At 37.6% G+C, this 21635-nt stretch overlaps 1 protein-coding gene across 2 annotated transcripts in view; it reads left to right on the plus strand.

Moving 5' to 3' along the window:
- CERKL (ceramide kinase like) overlaps positions 1 to 21635 on the plus strand; it is a 141090-nt gene that overhangs the window by 52060 nt on the left and 67395 nt on the right. The window lies entirely within an intron of this gene.

A 21635-nucleotide genomic window follows, 5' to 3' on the forward strand; every position in this document is an offset into this window, starting at 1 on the left:
CCTGGTGGCTCAGACGGTAAAGCGTCTGTCTACAATGCGGGAGACATGGGTTCGATCCCTGGGTCAGGAAGATTCCCAGGAGAAGGCAATGGCAACCCACTCCAGTACTCTTGCCTGGAAAATCCCATGGATGGAGGAGCTTGGTGCAGGCTACTATCTATTTCTAGTCTGTTAAATGTTCTTAGCATGAAAGGTGTTGAATTTGGTCATATGCTTTTTCTACATTAATTGAAACAATCATATAACTTTTTCTTTTCATTCTGTTAATGTGGTGTTCTACACTGATTTTTAATAGGTTGAACCATCCTTGCATTCCAGCAATAAATCCCAAATAGTCATAGTATATAATTCTTTTCATATTTTACTGAATTTGGCCTGCTAGTATTTTAACATTACTATTCATTAGGGATATTTGTGTGTAGTTTTTATTTTTCTACTTTTAGTATCTTTCTGACTTTAATATCAAGGTAGTACTGACCTTATAGAATGACTTAGGAAGTAAGCGTTGAATGACTGCTTCCATGAAGAAGCTTTGATAATCTGAAGTAAAACAGTTCTTAAATAATATTGTTCTCTTGGAAGCTGCTTTTAAAATGATATTTGTTTTTCTATTAGTGTTTCTTTTGAGCTTATATTAGAATTTATTTTTCTTGTACCTACACATTGATAGCAAGAGAATATATATACTGGATGACTTAAGAGTAACAGTTTTTATTAATTTAAATATAATTGATTTACAATATTGTGTTTCAGGTATACAGCAAAGTGATTTAGTTTTATATGTGTGTATGTGTGTGTGTATATTTTCCTATTGTTTTCTATTGTTGGTTATTACAAGATCCTGAATATAGTTCCCTGTGAAATATAATAAATTACTGTTTAGTTTATATATGTTAGTGTGCATCTATTAATACCATACTCCTGATTTATCCCTCCCCCTTCCCCTTTGGACCCTGTGTTTCTATTTTTTAAGTAAGTTCATTTGTCCACTTTTTAGATTCCATATAATAAGTAATATCATATGGTATTTGTTTTTCTCTTCACTTAGTATGACAATCTCTAGGTCTATTCATGATGCTGCAAGTGGCATTATTTCATTCTTTTTTAATGGCTGAATAGTATTCCATTACAAACATATACATATATAAATATACACACATTTACATATATGTGTCTGTGTATATATACATACATATATATGTATGTATATACACCCAGGTAGCACTAGTAATAAACAATCTGCCTGTCCGTGCAGGAAACTTAAGAGACTCAGATTTGATCCCTGGGTTAGGAAGATCCCCTGGAGGTGGGCATGGCAACCCACTCCAATATTCTTGCCTGGAGAATCCCATGGACAGAGGAGCCTGGTGTGCTACAGTCCATAGCATCACAAAGAGTTGGACACGACTGAAGTTAGGATGCACACACACACACACACACATCCCCGCACAACCCATGTCTTCTTTATCCCTTCGTCTGTTGATGGGCCCTGAGGTTGCTTCTGTGTCTTGGCTATTGTATGCAGTGCCTCCATGAACACTGGGGTGCGTGTACCTTTTTGAATTAGAGCAGTTAGTTTTTCTGGATGTATGCCCAGGAGTGGGATTGCTGGATTAGACAGTAACTCTGTGTTTAGTTTTTTTAATGAACTTCTATATTGTTCTTCATAATGGCTGCACCAATTTACATTCCCACCAACAGTGTAGGAGGGTTCTTGTTTCAACACACCCTCTCCAGCATATATTTGTAGAGTTTTTGATGATGGCCATTCTGACCTGTATGAGGTGATACCTCATTGTAGTTTTCTATTGCTCAAGTAATTAATGATATTGAGCATCTTTTCATTTGCCTGTTGGCTATCTGTATGTCTTCTCTGGAGAAAAGTCTGTTCAGGTCTCGTGCCTATTTTTTGAAAGTATTGTTTTTTGAAATTGAATTGTATGGACTGTTTGTACATTTTTGCAACTCTCTCCCAGTCTGTAGTTTGTCTTTTTGTTTTGTTTATGGTTTCCTTTGGTGTGCAAAATCTCATAAGTTTCAGTAGGTCTCATTGTTTATTTTTGCTTTTATTTATTTTACCTTGAGAGACTGACTTTAGAAAACAGTGCAATTTGTGTCACAGAATGTTTTGCTTATCTGCTATTCTAGGAGTTTTGTGGTGTTGTGTCTTATATTTAAGTCTTTAAGCCATTTTGAACTGAATTAAATTTTTGTACATGGTGTAAGGGAGTGTTCTAACTTCATTGATTTATATGCGGTCATCTAATAAGAATAACATTTTTTTAAAGATAATTTAAATTGTTTATACTTCAGGGTAGCTTTTCCTAAAGGTAATATCCAGAGAAAAGAGAATATTTTCTAGAATGTTTCCTTATGAATTCAGTGTATCTTAAATTTTTGAACGATATTTATACTTTATATATTAAATAAAGTATACATGAATATACATATGAAGTTGGACTATAAAGAAAGCTAAGCACCAAATAATTGATGCTTTTGAACTGTGGTATTGGAGAAGTCTCTTGAGAGTTCCTTGGACTGCAAAGAGATCCAACCAGTCCATCCTGAAGGAAATCAGTCATGAATATTAATTGGAAGGACTGATGCTGAAACTGAAACTCCAAAACTTTGGCCACCTGATGCGAAGAACTGACTCATTAGAAAAGACCCTGATGCTGGGAAAGATTGAGGGCAGGAGGAGAAGGGGACAACAGAGGATGAGTTCATTGGATGGCATCACTGACTCAATGGACATGAGTTTGAGTAAACTCCGGGAGTAGATGATGGACAGGGAGGCCTGGCGTGTTGCAGTCCATGGGGTCACAATGAGTCAGACATGACTGACCGACTGAACTGAATATAAAAAGCACATTAGATTTCTGAAAGTATCTAGTCAAACTGAGTTTTAGGATTTTTTTCTCACAGACTTATAAATCTTGTTTTCTTCTTTTTTTGGCCATTTTTTCCTATTTCCCAGGTTAACTAGGGTAGAGGCAGCTGTTGTTGATGCACAGCTTGGGGTAGAGATGTTTCAGGATAGATCTGGGTGCCAGACAAAGAGCAGGCACATGGTGATGTTAAGTTTTCAGGCCAGAAATCATTGATCGAGAAGACTGAGGACCCAAGTTGGTCAAGTGCAGCCAGCTGATATGGTTGTACGTATAGAAGATGGGTTGAAGTGACCTATTAGAACTATGAGACCTGTTACTAAATGGTCTGTTCAAGTGTAAGGAAACCTGATTAAGAAAACAGGAAACTACAGAGGCCAAAGTTTGGTCCATCTCTCTAGAAACATAATGTATATATATACATATCTATTTATATAGAGAGAGACTGAGGGAGGAGATATATATATATATATATGTGTGTGTGTGTGTGTGTGTGTGTGTGTGTGTGTATGTGTGTGTATTCAGTTCAGTCACTCAGTCGTGTCTGACTCTTTGTGACCCCATGAATCACAGCACACCAGGCCTCCCTGTCCATCACAAACTCCCGGAGTTCACTCAGACTCACGTCCATCGAGTCAGTGATGCCATCCAGCCATCTCATCCTCTATCATCCCCTTCTCCTCCTGCCCCTAATCCCTCCCAGCATTAGGATCTTTTCCAGTGAGTCAACTCTTCGCATGAAGTGGCCAAAGTATTGGAGTTTCAGCTTTAGCATCAGTCCTTCCAAGAACACCCAGGACTGATCTCCTTTAGAATGGACTGGTTGGATCTCCTTGCAGTCCAAGGGACTCTCAAGAGTCTTCTTCAACACCACAGTTCAAAAGCATCAATTCTTCAGCTCTCAGCTTTCTTTATAGTCCAACTCTTGCATCCATACATGACCACAGGAAAAACCATAGCCTTGACTAGACGGACCTTTGTTGGCAAAGTAATGTCTCTGCTTTTGAATATGCTGTCTAGGTTGGTCATAACTTTCCTTTCAAGGAGTAAGCGTCTTTTAATTTCATGGCTGCAATCACCATCTGCAGTGATTTTGGAGCCCCCAAAAATAAAGTCTGACACTGTTTCCACTGTTTTCCCATCTGTGATGGGACCGGATGCCATGATCTTCGTTTTCTGAATGTTGAGCTTTAGGCCAACTTTTTCACTCTCTACTTTCACTTTCAGCAAGAGGCTTTTTAGTTCCTCTTCACTTTCTGCCATAAGGGTGGTGTCATCTGCATATCTGAGGTTATTGATATTTCTCCGGTCAATCTTGATTCCAGCTTGTGTTTCTTCCAGCCCAGGGTTCCTCATGATGTACTCTGCATATAAGTTAAATAAGCAGGGTGACAATATACAGCCTTGACGTGCTCCTTTTCCTATTTGGAACCAGTCTGTTGTTCGATGTCCAGTTCTAACTGTTGCTTCCTGACTTGCATACAGGTTTCTCAAGAGGCAGGTCAGGTGGTCTGGTATTCCCATCTCTTGAAGAATTTTCCACAGTTTATTGTGATCCACACAGTCAAAGGCTTTGGCATAGTCAATATAGAAGAAATAGATGTTTTTCTGGAACTCTCTTGCTTTTTCCATGATCCAGTGGATGTTGGCAATTTGATCTCTGGTTCCTCTGCCTTTTCTAAAACCAGCTTGAACATCTGGAAGTTCATGGTTCACGATTTGCTGAAGCCTGGCTTGGAGAATTTTGAGCATTACTTTACTAGCATGTGAGATGAGTGCAATTGTGTGGTAGTTTGAGCATTCTTTGGCATTGCCTTTCTTTGGGACTGGAATGAAAACTGACCTTTTTTAGTCCTGTGGCCACTGCTGAGTTTTCCAAATCTGCTGGCATATTGAGTGTAGCACTTTCACAGCATCATCTTTCAGGATTTTAAATAGCCCAACTGGAATTCCATCACCTGCACTAGCGTTGTTCCAAGTGATGCTTCGTAAGGCCCACTTGACTTCACCAGGATGTCTGGCTCTAGGTGAGTGATCACACCATCGTGATTATCTTGGCCGTGAACATCTTTTTTGTATAGTTATTCTGTGTATTCTTGCCACCTCTTCTTAATATCTTCTGCTTCTGTTAGGTCCATACCATTTCTGTCCTTTATCGAACCCATCCTTGCATGAAATTTTCCCTTGGTATCTCTAATTTTCTTGAGGAGATCTCTAGTCTTTCCCATTCTGTTGTTTTCCTCTATTTCTTTGCATTGATCGCTGAGGAAGGCTTTCTTATCTCTCCTTGCTATTCTTCGGAACTCTGCATTCAGATGCTTATATCTTTCCTTTGCTCCTTTGCTTTTCGCTTCTCTTCTTTTCACAGCTATTTGTAAGGCCTCCCCAGACAGCCATTTTGCCTTTTTGCATTTCTTTTCCATGGGGATGGTCTTGATCTCTGTCTCCTGTACAATGTCATGAACCTCATTCCATAGTTCGTCAGGCACTCTATCTATCAGATCTAGTCCCTTAAATCTATTTCTCACTTCCACTGTATAATCATAAGGGATTTGATTTAGGTCATACCTGAATGGTCTAGTGGTTTTCCCTACTTTCTTCAATTTAAGTCTGAATTGGCAATAGGAGTTCATGATTTGGGCCACAGTCAGCTCCCATTCAATATCACGGTAATCCAAGTCTGTGCCCCAACCAGTAACGCTGAAGAAGCTGAAGTTGAACAGTTCTATGAAGACCTACAAGACCTTTTAGAACTAACACCCCCCAAAGATGTCCTTTTCATTATAGGGGACTGGAATGCAAAAGTAGGAAGTCAAGAAACACCTTGGATAACAGGCAAATTTGGCCTTGGAATACAGAATGAAGCAAGGCAAAGGCTAATAGAGTTTTGCCAAGAGAATGCACTGGTCATAGCAAACACCCCCTTCCAACAACACAAGAGAAGACTCTACACATGGACATCACCAGATGGTCAACACCGAAATCAGATTGATTATATTCTTTGCAGCCAAATATGGAGAGGCTGTATACAGTCAGCAAAAACCAGACCGGGAGCCGACTGTGGCTCAGATCATGAACTCCTTATTGCCAAATTCAGACTTATATACATTTAACCAAAAGCATTCCACTTTAACAGTGGGTCTTTTACAGCATTTTTATTTTAAATTCATTTGAGAAGAGATAAAAAGAAGTTAAATGAAAATGAAAACTTAATTGAATTAAATTTCCCTTACATGGGCAGGTGTTCATGGGACTTCCATAGTCTATAAAATAGGAATGGGTCATTTGTTCAGGAGAGTCAAAGCTCTTCCTTGAACTGAAGGTCTTGAAGAAATCTTCTTCCCTGGGGCTTGTGAAAGGTGGCTGAGTGATATGAGAGACAACTTCCGCAATGTATCTCATCCATAAAAACCAGCAGCAAGCAAGCAGGGGGCATCCCAACAAAGCTCAGTTTAGTAAAAGCAATTTTATTAAAGAAAAGGAACTTGTCCAAACACACACACCCCACAGAAATACTATCCAAATATTTGTTCAGCTTAATGAGTAATGTTTTGGTTTGATCCAGGATTAAAATCTAAGCTAATTAGAGAGATGAATAAACTACATATTTCTTAGGCTATCCTCCTTTGAAAATGTTACTTTTTGTATCATTGACTTTGATAACTTTTGGAGTTAGTGAAATACACGAGATCATATTCTTTGGCATTGTCCTGGAGGACAGAGCAATTTTGCTGATGAGCAAATAGATTGACTTTTGAAATCAACCAGTGCAAACACAACAGAGTTGAAATCATCTAGTAAAAATAAAGGAACTGAATCAAGGTGATTTGAATGAATGACTGTTAACCATTTCTGCCCCGGAGTCGTCTCAGTAGCTCCTTTAGGAGAAGCCAACTACTATCTCCAAGCCCCAGGAAGACAGTCCTGGGTCAGCTTCGTTATGCAACAGATGCACTCTTAAGGCTCCAAAGCTCTCTACCAAATGCTGCATGATACTGATACTTCCTTTTTTAAGGTTGCAGTCTTAAGACATTTTTCTTGATATTTTCTTCACTTTCAAAGCCATGCAATCCACGGGTTCATAGAAGTGCCTATTGCCTGAGAGTCAAATATTTACAATTGGATCAGGGCTCGTTCTGTAAGTGGAGGTGGTCTGTGTCTTTCCTGGTCTTTCTGGGTTCAGGGTGATTACGTCTTCCTGGTCCTCTTTGGTTCTGATTTCCCCAGAGTTGGGTTTGTTTGTGGATTCTCTCTCTGTCTCACGTCCATTGTCCCTATGGTCTACTACATATACTGGGTCAGGTCTGGCAGATGAGTGGTTGTTGGTTTCCAAAAAAATTTAAAAAAAGAAAAAAAGTCACCAATTAAGGAATTGTGTTTGAAACGGACCTAACTTAAGTTTGGTGGGTGATAGAACTTTGCATCAAAAAAATATAAATGACTTGAATTTTATATATTACTATTTTAAGTCCAAAAATTGTTTTAAACTAGTTCTGTGCAAAACAGTGGATTTAAATAAAATGCATATTTTGTTTTATTTATTTTGAATGTTGTCTTTAATCACCAAATGATTTTTCCTGTCAGTCTTCCCCCCGCGCCCCCTGCCCCAGCTTATTCTTCTACTGAGATAAACACGAAGAAGGTATTAAAACCTAAACTTGTTGACTTTTTAGTCTAATAGTTACAATCTTTAGGATATTTGGATATCAAATGTTATTTTCAAGTGTGGAAATTTATATTTTGAACTGGAGCAATGGATAGGATGTAATGAATTTTTGAAGAAAGAACAAATTGCCAGCACTAAAAAGAGGACAAAACGAACTCTCAATTACTTGAAGTTTTAAGATTTTGACAAAGAGTGACTAGGTTAAAAACCAATACAATATTGTAAAGTAATTAACCTCCAATTAAAATAAATAAATTTATATTAAAAAATTAAAAACAGAATTTCTAAATACAAAAAATGTCTTAGAACTGTTTCTGTTTTTCTATTTTTATGTGAAAGAATTAAGATCTTTTACATTTCAGTTCTTTACACAATTGAGCACAGTATCTTTTTTTTATTAATATAGAGAAGTCACCATAACTTTATTGACTACTAGTAAATATAAGTTAATTCATCCAACACATGTTTGGGATCAGGCACTGTGTTCAGTAATGGAAATACAAAAAAGAATGAGATGTAATCCTGTATAGAACACTCTTGCCCTAGGAGACAAACAGGAAAACTTGTATTGTAATAAACGTGTTAAGGACCACAATGAAGATATGAAAAAATTAATAGGGATCATAACCATTGAAGAGACACTGATGTATAGAACAGTCTTATGGACTCTGTGGCAGAGGGAGAGGGTGGGAAGATTTGGGAGAATGACATTGAAACATGTAAAATATCATGTAAGAAACGAGTTGCCAGTCCAGGTTCGATGCACGATACTGGATGCTTGGGGCTAGTACACTGGGACGACCCAGAGGGATGGTATGGGGAGGGAGGAGGGAGGAGGGTTCAGGATGGGGAACACATGTATACCTGTGGCGGATTCACTTTGATATTTGGCAAAACTAATACAATTATGTAAAGTTTAAAAATAAAATTAAAAAAAAAAACATTAAGGCTGAAATGCAGTCACCAATAAATCTAATACGTAGTCATTGTGGTGAAAGTCCTTTAACAGTCTTTTCTGCTTTATTTATAGCCGTGATGTGAAGATAAACAGGCACATCTAGTATAGCATGTGTGTACACTAGATACATCAATTTTTATCCAATTAGGGTGTGATCCAGTCTCTGCATATGTGGATTTCCTGCTGCTGCTGCTCCTAGAAATGATGAATTGCAAGCTTCTCTAAACCATGAGCCAACCTCTCCTCTAGCTACTACAATCTACACTTTAAAGTGTATTCATAGGCTTTCTGACAGGTTATCACCCCATACAGGAAGATAAAACAAAGTGCGCTGATATTTAGGACTCCTTGAAACAAAGATTTTCAGCAGTTTCATTGGTTGATCTTCAGTGGAGGACTTAGAATGGTGTGAAAATGAAGTAAAATATTTTTTAAAAAATCTAAAGCTTTATGCTCAAGTAAGTTGGAGAATGCTAATATCATAAACAGTGAAACTGGGACACTGGTTGATTTGAGGGAAAAACATTCTGTTTGACACATTTGGCATATATGACATCTGTTGGAGATGTTCAACAGGCTGGCAGTTTGAGAGGGATGCGTGAAGAGGTGAAGAAGAGCTGATGTGATGGGAATAGATGAAATATTGTAAAGAGGTGGTACAGAATGTTGGGTAATACTTGTGTATTAAAATAGGCAGAGAAGATAAAAGCCAGAACTACAAAATAAAAGGAATGGTTAAAAAATAATGAATAGCTCTTTTATCATAGGACTATTGAATTTTATTGTTAGACGTTGCTAATTTACTTGTAATGGTTTTGGTTTTGCTAATTTATTTGTAATGTTTATTACTCCGAGACAATTGACAAAGGTAATTTTAGCCCACATGTGATTGAGTTAGTTCCAATATCATATTTTTCTATTTCATTTCTAAATGCTAATTTCATGAAGTAGGCAAATGTGAATGAACCACTTTGATTAAGTAAACTTTGTCCTTGTAATGTAGTCTGCTCTTAGCTTCTATTTCAATAGCCATCCTCAGTTTTTAGTTATGAAAAATGAAGAAAATAGCAAAATTACTTAAATATTTGGCTTTTATTTCTAAGACCAATTTTTCCCAGCTTCCCAAAGATGTCAAATCTATTTTCCATATGATAGTAATTTTGATTTTCAGAGGATTCTTTCCTTAATAGTAAAAACTGGGGCTTCTAAACAATAGTTTGTTTAATATTTATTTTGTCTTGTGCAAGAAATTAAGGGTGAAACAAATTTTGGGGTGTAAAAAAAAATCCAAACTATATTAATTATATTATCATGAACCAGGTAGAATTATTGTTATCAGGAGAACAGAATGATGTGAAGTTTTATTTGGTTATGCTGCCAAATGATATAAGGAAAAATAAGTTGGAAATTAAGAATATAACAGTTGCATTGAAATGAATATTTGTTATATGTCAAAAGTATGAACTTCAGACATTTCGTTGTGAACAGTTTGAGCTGACAACACTTGTTTCCTTAGGGACAAATTATTTTCTGCAGACCTTATGTCTGAAGTATGGGTATTTTTCTTTGAAACACCCCCCCCAAAAAAAAGATTTAAGATTTTGGTTTATTAGCAGTTGAGTTGGACATTAAAATTATGCATGTCACTTAAAAAAGTTTTTTTATATTTTTGACTTAAAAAATTTTTTTTGAATATTTTTACTGAAAGGTAGTTGATTTACAAAGTTGTGTTAGTTTCAGGTGTACAGCAAAGTGATTTTTATATATATGTATATATTCTTTTTTTACAGTCTCTTCCATTGTGTGTTATTACAAGATAGTTAGTGTAGTTCCCTGTGCTAGACAGTAGGTCCTTGTTGCTTATCTATTTTTGTATATAGTAGTATGTATAATTTAATCCCTTAATCCTAATTTATCCCTATATCCTTTAGTAAGCATAAATTTGTTCTCTATATCTGTAAATCTATTTCTGTTTATAAATACATTCATTTGTATCCTTATTTTTTTTAGATTCCATGTGTAAATGATATATTTGTTGTTTTCTGTCCAGCTTGCTTCAGATCAGATCAGATCAGTCGCTCAGTTGTGTCCGACTCTTTGCGACCCCATAAATCACAGCACGCCAGGCCTCCCTGTCCATCACCAACTCCCAGAGTTCACTGAGACTCACGTCCATTGAGTCAGTGATGCCATCCAGCCATCTCATCCTCTGTCGTCCCCTTCTCCTCCTGCCCCCAGTCCCTTCCAGAGTCAGAGTCTTTTCCAAGGAGTCAACTCTTCGCATAAGGTGGCCAAAGTATACTGGAGTTCCTTCCAAAGAAATCCCAGGGCTGATCTCCTTCAGAAAGGACTGGTTGGATCTCCTTGCAGTCCAAGGGACTCTCAAGAGTCTTCTCCAACACCCACAGTTCAAAAACATCAATTCTTTGGCGCTCAGCTTTCTTCACAGTCCAACTCTCACATCCATACACGACCACAGGAAAAACCATAGCCTTGACTAGACAAACCTTTGTTGGCAAAGTAATATCTCTGCTTTTGAATATGCTATCTAGGTTGGTCATAACTTTCCTTCAAAGGAGTAAGTGTCTTTTAATTTCATGGCTGCAGTCACCATCTGCAGTGATTTTGGAGCCCAGAAAAATAAAGTCTGACACTGTTTCCACTGTTTCCCCATCTGTTTCCCATGAAGTGGTGGGACCGGATGCCTTGATCTTTGTTTTCTGAATGTTGAGCTTTAAGCCAACTTTTTCACTCTCCACTTTCACTTTCATCAAGAGGCTTTTGAGTTCCTCTTCACTTTCTGCCATAAGGGTGGTGTCTTCTGCATATCTGAGGTTACTGATATTTCTCCCGGCAATCTTGATTCCAGTTTGTGTTTCTTCCAGCCCAGCGTTTCTCATGATGTACTCTGCATATAAGTTAAATAAGCAGGGTGACAATATACAGCCTTGACGAACTCCTTTTCCTATTTGGAACCAGTCTGTTGTTCGATGTCCAGTTCTAACTGTTGCTTCCTGACCTGCATACAGGTTTCTGAAGAGGCAGGTCAGGTGGTCTGGTGTTCCCATCTCTTGAAGAATTTTCCACAGTTTATTGTGATCCACACAGTCAAAGGCTTTGGCATAGTCAATAAAGCAGAAATAGATGTTTTTTCTGGAACTCTCTTGCTTTTTTGATGATCCAGCGGATGTTGGCAATTTGATCTCTGGTTCCTCTGCCTTTTCTAAAACCAGCTTGAACATCTGGAAGTTCATGGTTCTCGTATTGCTGAAGCCTGGCTTGGAGAATTTTGAGCATTACTTTACTAGTGTGTGAGATGAGTGCAATTGTGCGGTAGTTTGAGCATTCTTTGGCATTGCCTTTCTTTGGGATTGGAATGAAAACTGACCTTTTCCAGTCCTGTGGCCACTGCTGCATTTTCCAAATTTGCTGGCATAGTAAGTGCAGCACTTTCACAGCATCATCTTTCAGGATTTGGAATAGCTCAACTGGAATTCCATCACCTCCACTAGCTTTGTTCGTAGTGATGCTTTCTAAGGCCCATTTGACTTCATATTCCAGGATGTCTGGCTCTAGGTCAGTGATTACACCATCGTGATTATCTGGGTCGTGAAGATCTTTTTTGTATAGTTCTTCTGTGTGTTCTTGCCATCTCTTCTTAATATCTTCTGCTTCTGTTAGGTCCATACCATTTCTGTCCTTTATCAAGCTCATCTTTGCGTGAAATGTTCCTTTGGTATCTCTGATTTTCTTGAAGAGATCCCTAGTCTTTCCCATTCTGTTGTTTTCCTCTATTTCTTTGCATTGATCACTGAAGAAGGCTTTCTTATCTCTTCTTGCTATTCTTTGGAACTCTGCATTCAGATGCTTTTATCTTTCCTTTTCTCCTTTGCTTTTCGCTTCTCTTCTTTTCACAGCTATTTGTAAGGCCTCCCCAGACAGCCATTTTGCTTTTTTGCATTTCTTTTCTATGGGATGGTCTTGATCTCTGTCTCCTGTACAATGTCATGAACCTCATTCCATAGTTCATCAGGCAGTCTATCTATCAGATCTAGGCCCTTAAATCTATTTCTCACTTCCACTGTAGAATCATAAGGGATTTGATTTAGGTCATACCTGAATGGTCTAGTGGTTTTCCCTACTTTCTTCAATTTAAGTCTGAATTTGGCAATAAGGAGTTCATGGTCTGAGCCACAGTCAGCTCCTGGTCTTATTTCTGCTGACTGTATAGAGCTTCTCCATCTTTGGCTGCAAAGAATATAATCAATCTGATTTCGGTAATCTCTAGATACATCCATGTTGCTGCAGATGCCATTGTTTCATTCTTTTTATGTCTGTGTATTATTCCATTCTATATATATATACACCACATTTTCTTTATCCATCCATCTGTTGATGTATGTTGAGGTTGCTCTCATGTCTTGGCTATTACAAATAGTGCTGCTATGAACATTGGGGTGTGCATATCTTTTCCAATTATGGTTTTCTTTAGATATATGTCCAGGAGTAAAGTTTCTGTATCATATTGCCTATTTTTTCAGTTTTTTTTTTCAGGAACCCCATGCTATTTTTCGTAGTGGCTATACCAATTTACATTTCTACCAACAGTGTAGGAGGGTTCCTTTTTCTCCACACTCTGCCAGCCTTTGTTATTTGTACACATTTTGATTTTGGCCATTCTGACCAGTTTGATACTTTTTCTGATACTTTATTATAGTTTTTATTTACATTTCTCTAATAATTCGTGATATTGAGCATAGTTTCATGTGCTTTTTGACGATAGGTATATCTTTTTTGGAGAAACGTCTTTTTAGATGTACCCATTTTTTTTAATGTATTTATTTTTTATTGAAGGATAATTGCTTTACAGAATTTTGCTGTTTTCTGTCAAACCTCAACATGAATCAGCCATATCCCCATCCTTTTGAAACTCCCTCCCGTCTCCAGCCATAGCACCCTGAACACGCCCGATCTCGTCTGAAATTCCCTCCCCTGTCCCTCCCCATCCCACCCCTTTAGGTTGATCCAGAACACCTGTTTGAGTTTTCTGAGCCGTAGAGAAAATTCCTGTTGGCTATCTATTTTACATATGGAATGTAAGTTTCCGTGTTACTCTTTCCATGCATCTCACCCTCTCCTCCCCTCTCCCCATGTCCATAAGTCTATTCTCTATGTCTATTTCTCCATCATTGCCCTGTAAATAAATTCTTCAGTACCATTTTCTAGATTCCGTGTATAAGTGTTAGAATACAGTATCTTTCTCTTTCTGACTCACTTCACTTGTTCATCCACCTCATTAGAATTGACTCAAATGAGATCCTTTTATGGCTAAGTAATATTCCATTGTGTATTTGTACCACAAGTTCTTTATCCATTCATTTGTTGATGGACCTCTAGGTTGCTTCCATGTTCCAGCTATTGAAAATAGTGCTGCAGTGAACAGTGGGATACATGTGTCTCTTTCAATTTTGGTTTCCTCAGGGTATATGCCTAGGAGTGGGATTGCTGGGTCATATGGTGGTTTTATTCCTCATTTTTTAAGGAATCTCCATAACATCTTCCATAATGGCTGTATCAATTTACATTCCCACCAACAGTGTAAGAGCGTTCCCTTTTTGCACACCCTGTCCAGCATTTGTTGTTTGTAGACTATTTGATTATGGCCATTCTGACCAGTATGAGATGATATCTCCTTGTAGTTTTGCTTTGCATTTCTCTAATAATGAGCAATGTTGAGCATCTTTTCATGTGTTTGTTAACCATCTGTATGTCTTCTTTGGAGAAATGTCTGTTTAGGTCTTTTTGCCACTTTTTTATTGGGTTGTTTGTTTTTTTGGTATTGAGTTGTATAAGCTGTTTGTATATTTTGGAAATTAATCCTTTGTCAGTTGTTTCATTTGCTATTATTTTCTCCCATTCCGAGGGTTGTCTTTTCACCTTGCTTATCATTTCCTTTGCTGTGCAAAAGCGTTTAAGTTTAATCAGGTCCCACTTGTTTACTTTTGTTTTTATTTCTATTACTCTAGGAGGTGGGTCATAGACGATCTTGCTTTGATTTATGTCGAGTGTTCTGCCTATGTTTTCCTCTAAGAGTTTGATAGTTTTGGGTCTTACATTTGGGTCTTTAATCCATTTTGAGTTTATCTTTGTGTATGGTGTTAGAAAGTGTTCTAATTTCATTCTTTTACATGTAGCTGTCCAGTTTTCCCAGTACCATTTATTGAAGAGGCTGTCTTTGCCCCATTGTATATTCTTGCCTCCTTTCTCAAAAATAAGGTACCCATAGGTGCATGGGTTTATTTCTGGGCTTTCTATCTTGTTCCATTGGTCTATATTTCTGTTTTTGTGCCAGTACCATACTGTCTTGATGACTGTAGCTTTGTAGTATAATCTGAAGTCAGGAAGGTTGATTCCCCTAGCTCCATTCTTCTTTCTCAAGACTGCTTTATCTATTTAGGGTCTTTCTGTTCTAGTTCTGTGAAAAATGCCATTGGTAAATTGATAGGGATTGCATTGAATCTGTAGATTGCATTTGGTGGTATAGTCATTTTCACAATATTGATTCTTCCTACCCAGGAACATGGAATATCTCTCCATCTGTTTATGTCATCTTTGATTTCTTTCATCAGTGTTTTATAATTTTCTGTGTACAGTTCTTTTGTCTCCTTAGGTAGGTTTACTCCTAGATATTTAATTCTTTTGGTTGCAAATGGTGAATGGGATTGATTCCTTAATTTCTCTTGCTGATTTTTCGTCATTAGTATATAGACATGCAAGTGATTTCTGTATATTGATTTTGTATCCTGCAAAATTTGCTAAATTCACTGGTTAGCTCTAGTAATTTTCTGATACTCTTTTAGGTTTTTCTACGTACAGTATCATGTCATCTGCAAACTGTGAGAGCCTTACTTCTTTTCCAATCTGGATTCCTTTTATTTCTTTTTCTTTTCTGATTGCTGTAGCTAGGACTTTCAGAACTATGCTGAATAATAGTGGCAAAAGTGGACACCCTTGTCTTGTTCCTGATCTTAGGGGGAAATGCTTTCAGTTTTTCACCATTGAGAAGAATGTTTGCTGTAGGCTTATCATATATGGCCTTTACTATGTTGAGGTAGGTTCCTTCTATGCCCATTTTTTGAAGAGTTTTAATCATAAAACGGACTGCCTCCTCTGCAGAAGTTATGGCCCTATCAGAGTCTTTTTTAGAGCCTCTGGTAACTGGCGATCAGAAGGCCTCTTTGGCCAGTCTTTCTCCATAGTTCTGCCTCTTCAGGCACTTAGAGGGCTCCCTTGCCTGGGGTCCTTCTCTGTTGTGCGGTGCATCAGACACACAGAGGGCCCCCTGGCTGGGGTCCTACTCTGTAGATCAGCACATCAGACACTTAAAGGAGCACCCTGGGTGAGGTCCTTCTATGTAGTTCAGTGCGTCAGGCATTGATGGGCCAGCCTCTCTATTGCTCAGCTGCTGATGCTGGAGTGTGGGGAGAGAGAGGCTATGATGATGGCTCCACCCCCAACGTGTGACTCAGAAGTATCACCTTGCTTCCATGGCTGCCTGGCTATCCTCCATTGGCATTTCCCACCACGATCTCCTCCTTTACATCCCCTCAATCCGTCTCTCTGTAGTCAACAGCAGCCCTCGCCCTGGGATTGCTCCACAATCCCTAAACATCAATTCCCAGCTGCTGCCCCTTCTAGGACACCAGCGTCCCTGTCCATGGTATGTATGGCTGCGGCAAGGATGGTCTGATTCTCATTCCATTTAGGCTACCACAGATCAGCTGTTTCACTCGCAGCCTTAAATGTTTCTCCTCTGACTTAGACAGTTGCCCTGCTGTGGGGATCGGACCCCTGCTTCAGTTCCCCGACCCACTGAGGGCAGGTCCAGTCCTACTAACTCTCCTGTTTTTCCCCCTAGTTCCTTTGTCCTACTGAGTTTTGTATGGTTCTGTATATTCTTTTCCACTGGTCAGGTACTCCTGTTCACTATCAGCTGGTATGCTGCATGCATTTATTTGTCTGAAGGTGTATTCCTGATATATCTGTGGAAAGAGATGTACTCCACATCCACCTACTCCTCCGCCATCTTATTCTCTCTTAGATGTACCCATATTTGATTGGATTATTTTTTTTTTTGATACTGAGCTGATTGTAGATTTTGGAGACTAATCCCTTGTTAGCTGCATCAATTGCAAATATTTTCTGCCATCCTGTAGGTCGTCTTTTTTTTTTTTTTTTTAATGGTGTCCTTTGCCATGCTAAAGCTTCAAAGTTTAATTAGGTCCCATTTGTTTTTTTTGTTGTTGTTGTTTTTTTCCATTACTCTTGGAGATAGGCTGAAAAGGATTATTATTGCTATGATTTATGTCAAAGAATGTTCTGCCTGTGTTTTCCTCTAGAAGTTTTATAGTATCCAGTCTTACATTTAGGCCTTTAATCTATTTTGAGTTTGTTCTTCTGTATGATGTTAGAGAATGTTCTAAATCATTCATTTGCATATAGCTGTCCAATTTTCCCAGCACGATATATTGAAAAGACTGTGTTTTCTCCATTTTATGTTCTTCCATCCTTTGTCATATATAGATTAACTGGCCATATGTGCATGGGTTTATTTCTGGGCTGTCTGTTTTGTTCATAGATTTTCTGTGTTTCTGTTTTTGTGCCAGTACCATACTGTTTTGATTTCTGTAGCTTTGTATTGTAATCTGAAGTCAGGAAACCTGATTCCTCCATCTCCGTTTTTTCTCAAGATTGCTTTGGCCATTCACTGTCTTCCATGTTTCCGTACAAATTTAGTTTTTTGTTCAAGTTCCGTGAATAATGCCTTTGGAAATTTGATAGAAATTGCACTAAATCTGTAGATTGCCTTGGGTCATATAGTCACTTTGACAATATTGATTCTTCCAATCTAAGAATACAGTACATGTTTCCATTTGTTTTTGTCATCTTCCATTTCTTTCATCAGCATCTTATTGTTTTCTGATTACAAGTCTTTGCTTCCTTAGGTAGGTTTATTCCTAGGTATTTTATTCTTTTTGATGCCATGGTAAATCAAATTATTTCCTTATTTCTCCTTCTGACCTTTTGTTAGTGATAAGACCACACAGATTTCTATGTATTAATTTTATATCCTCCAGGTCTACAAAATTCATTGAGTTTTAGTATCTCCAGGATTTTATGTGTATAGTATCATGTAATCTGCAATGACAGTTTTGCTGCTACTTTTCCAATTTTATTTCCTTTCATTTCTATTTCTTTTATGGCTGCTCGTATTTGTCTTATGTATTGAGGTGCTCCTATGTTGGGTGCATATATATTACAGTTATATCTTCTTGGGTTGGTTCTTTGATCATTATGTAGTGTCCTTCCTTCTCTCTTGTAACAATCTTTATTTTAAAGTTTATTTTGTCTGACATGAATATTGCTACTCCAGATTTCTTTTGACTTCTACTTGCATGGAATACCTTTTTCCATCCCCTTACTTTCAGTCTGTATGTCTCTCTAGATCTGAAATGGGTCTCTTGTAGACAGAATATATATGGGTCTTGTTTTTGTATCCATTCAGCCTAAGTATTTTGATTGGAGCATTTAATCTTTTTACATTTAAGGTAATTAGTGATGTTTGTTCTTATTGCCATTTGTTAATTGTTTGGGGTTTGTTTTTTGCATTTTTTTCCTTCCCTCACTCTTTCATTGTCTTGTGATTTTATGGCTATCTATAGTATTGTGTTTGGATTCTGTTTTCTTCCTGTGTATATCTACCATAGATTTTTGCTTCGTGGTTACTGTGAGTTTTTGGTATAGAATTCTCTGTATATATACATAATTATTTTAAGTTGCTGGTCTATTAATATCAAATGCATTTCAAATCTTCTGCATTTGTACTCTCCTCTCACAGATATTAGTTTAAATATCATATTTGTGTGTGAATGATTTCCTACCTTTGTGTATGTTGGCCTTTACTAGTGAGTTTTCCCATTCATATTTTATTTGTTTCTAGTTGTGGGCTTTTCTTTTCTGCCTAAAGAAATTCTTATAGCATTCGTTATAAAGCTGGTTTGGTGGTGCTGAATACTCTGAGCTTTTGCTTATCTGTAAAGCTTTTGATTTCTCCATCGTATCTGAATGAAAGCCTTGTTGGGCAGAGTGTTCTTGGTTGTAGGTTTTCTGCTTTCATCACTTTAAATATATCATGCCTCTCTCTTCTGGCCTGCAGAATTTATGCTGAAAAACCAGTTAAGTCCCTTGCATTCCTATACACTAATAATGAGAAAACAGAAAGAGAAATTAAGGAAACAATTCCATTCACCATTGCAACGGAAAGAATAAAATACTTAGGAATATATCTACCTAAAGAAACTAAAGACCTATATATAGAAAACTATAAAACACTGGTGAAAGAAATCAAAGAGGACACTAATAGATGGAGAAACATACCATGTTCATGGATTGGAAGAATCAATATAGTGAAAATGAGTATACTACCCAAAGCAATTTATAGATTTAATGCAATCCCTATCAAGCTACCAACAGTATTCTTCCAATATACCAACAGAGCTAGAACAAATAATTTCACAATTTGTATGGAAATACAAAAAACCTTGACTAGCCAAAGCAATCTTGAGAAAGAAGAATGGAACTGGAGGAATCAACCTACCTGACTTCAGGCTCTACTACAAAGCCACAGTTATCAAGACAGTATGGTACTGGCACAAAGACAGAAATATAGATCAATGGAACAAAATAGAAAGCCCAGAGATAAATCCACGTACATATGGACACCTTATCTTTGACAAAGGAGGCAAGAATATATGATGGATTAAAGACAATCTCTTTAACAAGTGGTGCTGGGAAATCTGGTCCACCACTTGTAAAAGAATGAAACTAGAACACTTTCTAACACCATACACAAAAATAAACTCAAAATGGATTAAAGATCTAAATGTAAGACCAGAAACTATAAAACTCCTAGAGGAGAACATAGGCAAAACACTCTCCAACATACATCACAGCAGGATCCTCTATGACCCACCTCCCAGAATATTGGAAATAAAAGCAAAAATAAACAAATGGGACCTAATTAACCTTAAAAGCTTCTGCACATCAAAGGAAACTATTAGCAAGGTGAAAAGACAGCCTTCAGAATGGGAGAAAATAATAGCAAATGAAGCAACTGACAAACAACTAATCTCAAAAATGTACAAGCAACTCCTACAGCTCAACTCCAGAAAAATAAATGACCCAATCAAAAAATGGGCCAAAAAACTAAATAGACATTTCTCCAAAGAAGACATACAGAGGGCTAACAAACACATGAAAAGATGCTCAACATCATTCATTATCACAGAAATGCAAATCAAAACAACTATGAGGTACCATTTTACACCAGTCAGAATGGCTGCGATCCAAAAGTCTACAAATAATAAATGCTGGAGAGGGTGTGGAGAAAAGGGAACTCTCTTACACTGTTGGTGGGAATGCAAACTAGTACAGCCACTATGGAGAACAGTGTGGAGATTCCTTAAAAAACTGGAAGTAGAACTGCCTTATGATCCAGCAATCCCACTGCTGGGCATACACACTGAGGAAACCAGAAGGGAAAGAGACACATGTACCCCAATGTTCATCGCAGCACTGTTTATAATAGCCAGGACATGGAAGCAACCTATATGCCCATCAGCAGATGAATGGATAAAGAAAGCAGTGGTACATATACCCAATGGAGTATTACTCAGCCATTAAAAAGAACACATTTGAATCAGTTCTAATGAGGTGGATGAAACTGGAGCCGATTATACAGAGTGAAATAAGCCAGAAGGAAAAACACCAATACAGTATAATAACGCATATATATGGAATTTAGAAAGATGGTAACAATAACTCTGTGTACAAGACAGCAAAAGAGACACTGATGTATAGAACAGTCTTATGGACTCTGTGGGAGAGGGAGAGGGTGGGAAGATTTGGGAGAATGACATTGAAACATGTAAAATATCATGTATGAAATGAGATGCCAGTCCAGGTTCGATGCACGATACTGGATGCTTGGGGCTAGTGCACTGGGACGACCCAGAAGGATGGTATGGGGAGGGAGGAGGGAGGAGGGTTCAGGATGGGGAACACATGTATACCTGTGGCGGATTCATTTTGATATTTGGCAAAACTAATACAATTATTTAAAGTTTAAAAATAAAATTAAAAAAAAAAGAACCTTATGGGGATTCCCTTGTTTGTTTTTTGTTGCTTCATTCTTGTTGCTTTTAATATTTTCTCTTTGTCTTTAATTTTTGTCTTTTTTATTAATATGTGTCTTGGCATGTTTCTCCTTGGGTTTATCCTATGTGGAACTCTGTGCTTCCTGGACTTGGGTGACTATTTCCTTTCCCATGTTAGAGATGTTTTCAGCTATTATCTCTTCAAATATTTTCTTTGGCCCTTTATCTCTCTTTCTCTTTCTGAGACCCCTATAATGCAAATGTAGCATTTGATGTTGTCCCAGAGGTCTCAAATTTTGTTGTTTCTTTTTATTCTTTATTCTGTTCCATGTCAGCAGTTATTACCATTCTGTTTTTCAGCTCAGTCATCTGTTTTTCTGCCTCATTTATTCTGATATTGATTCCTTCTAGTTTATTTTTCATTTCTGTTATTGTATTCTTCAACTCTTGTTGGTCTTTATTTTTCTAATTCTTTGTTAAAACTTCTTATAACTTCTCTGTGCATCCATTCTTTTCCTGAGTTCTTGAATCATATTTACAATCGTTACTCTGAACTCTTTCTCAGGTAAATTGCCTATCTCCACAACACTGGTTGTTCTGGGGTTTTATCTTATTCCTTCATCTGGAACATATCCTTCTCCTGGCTCATTTTTTAAAGTCATGTCTATACTTCTATTTGTATTTTTATGTATGTGGAAGTTTAGGTATGTTTCTAATCCTTGGAGAAGTCTTCCTCTTTAGGGGATGTTCTTTGTGTCATCAAATGGTGAGGGACCAGCTCTGGTCCCAGGGTAGGTTCTGACCTGTTTGCAGACTCAGTTATGGGACTGTTAGACTATGTTATGTTAGACTGTTAGACTAGTTATGGGACTACAGACTCAGTTCAGTTCAGCCGCTCAGTCATGTCC

This window comes from Bos javanicus, chromosome 2, assembly GCF_032452875.1.
Source record: "Bos javanicus breed banteng chromosome 2, ARS-OSU_banteng_1.0, whole genome shotgun sequence".
Taxonomy (NCBI): domain Eukaryota; kingdom Metazoa; phylum Chordata; class Mammalia; order Artiodactyla; family Bovidae; genus Bos; species Bos javanicus.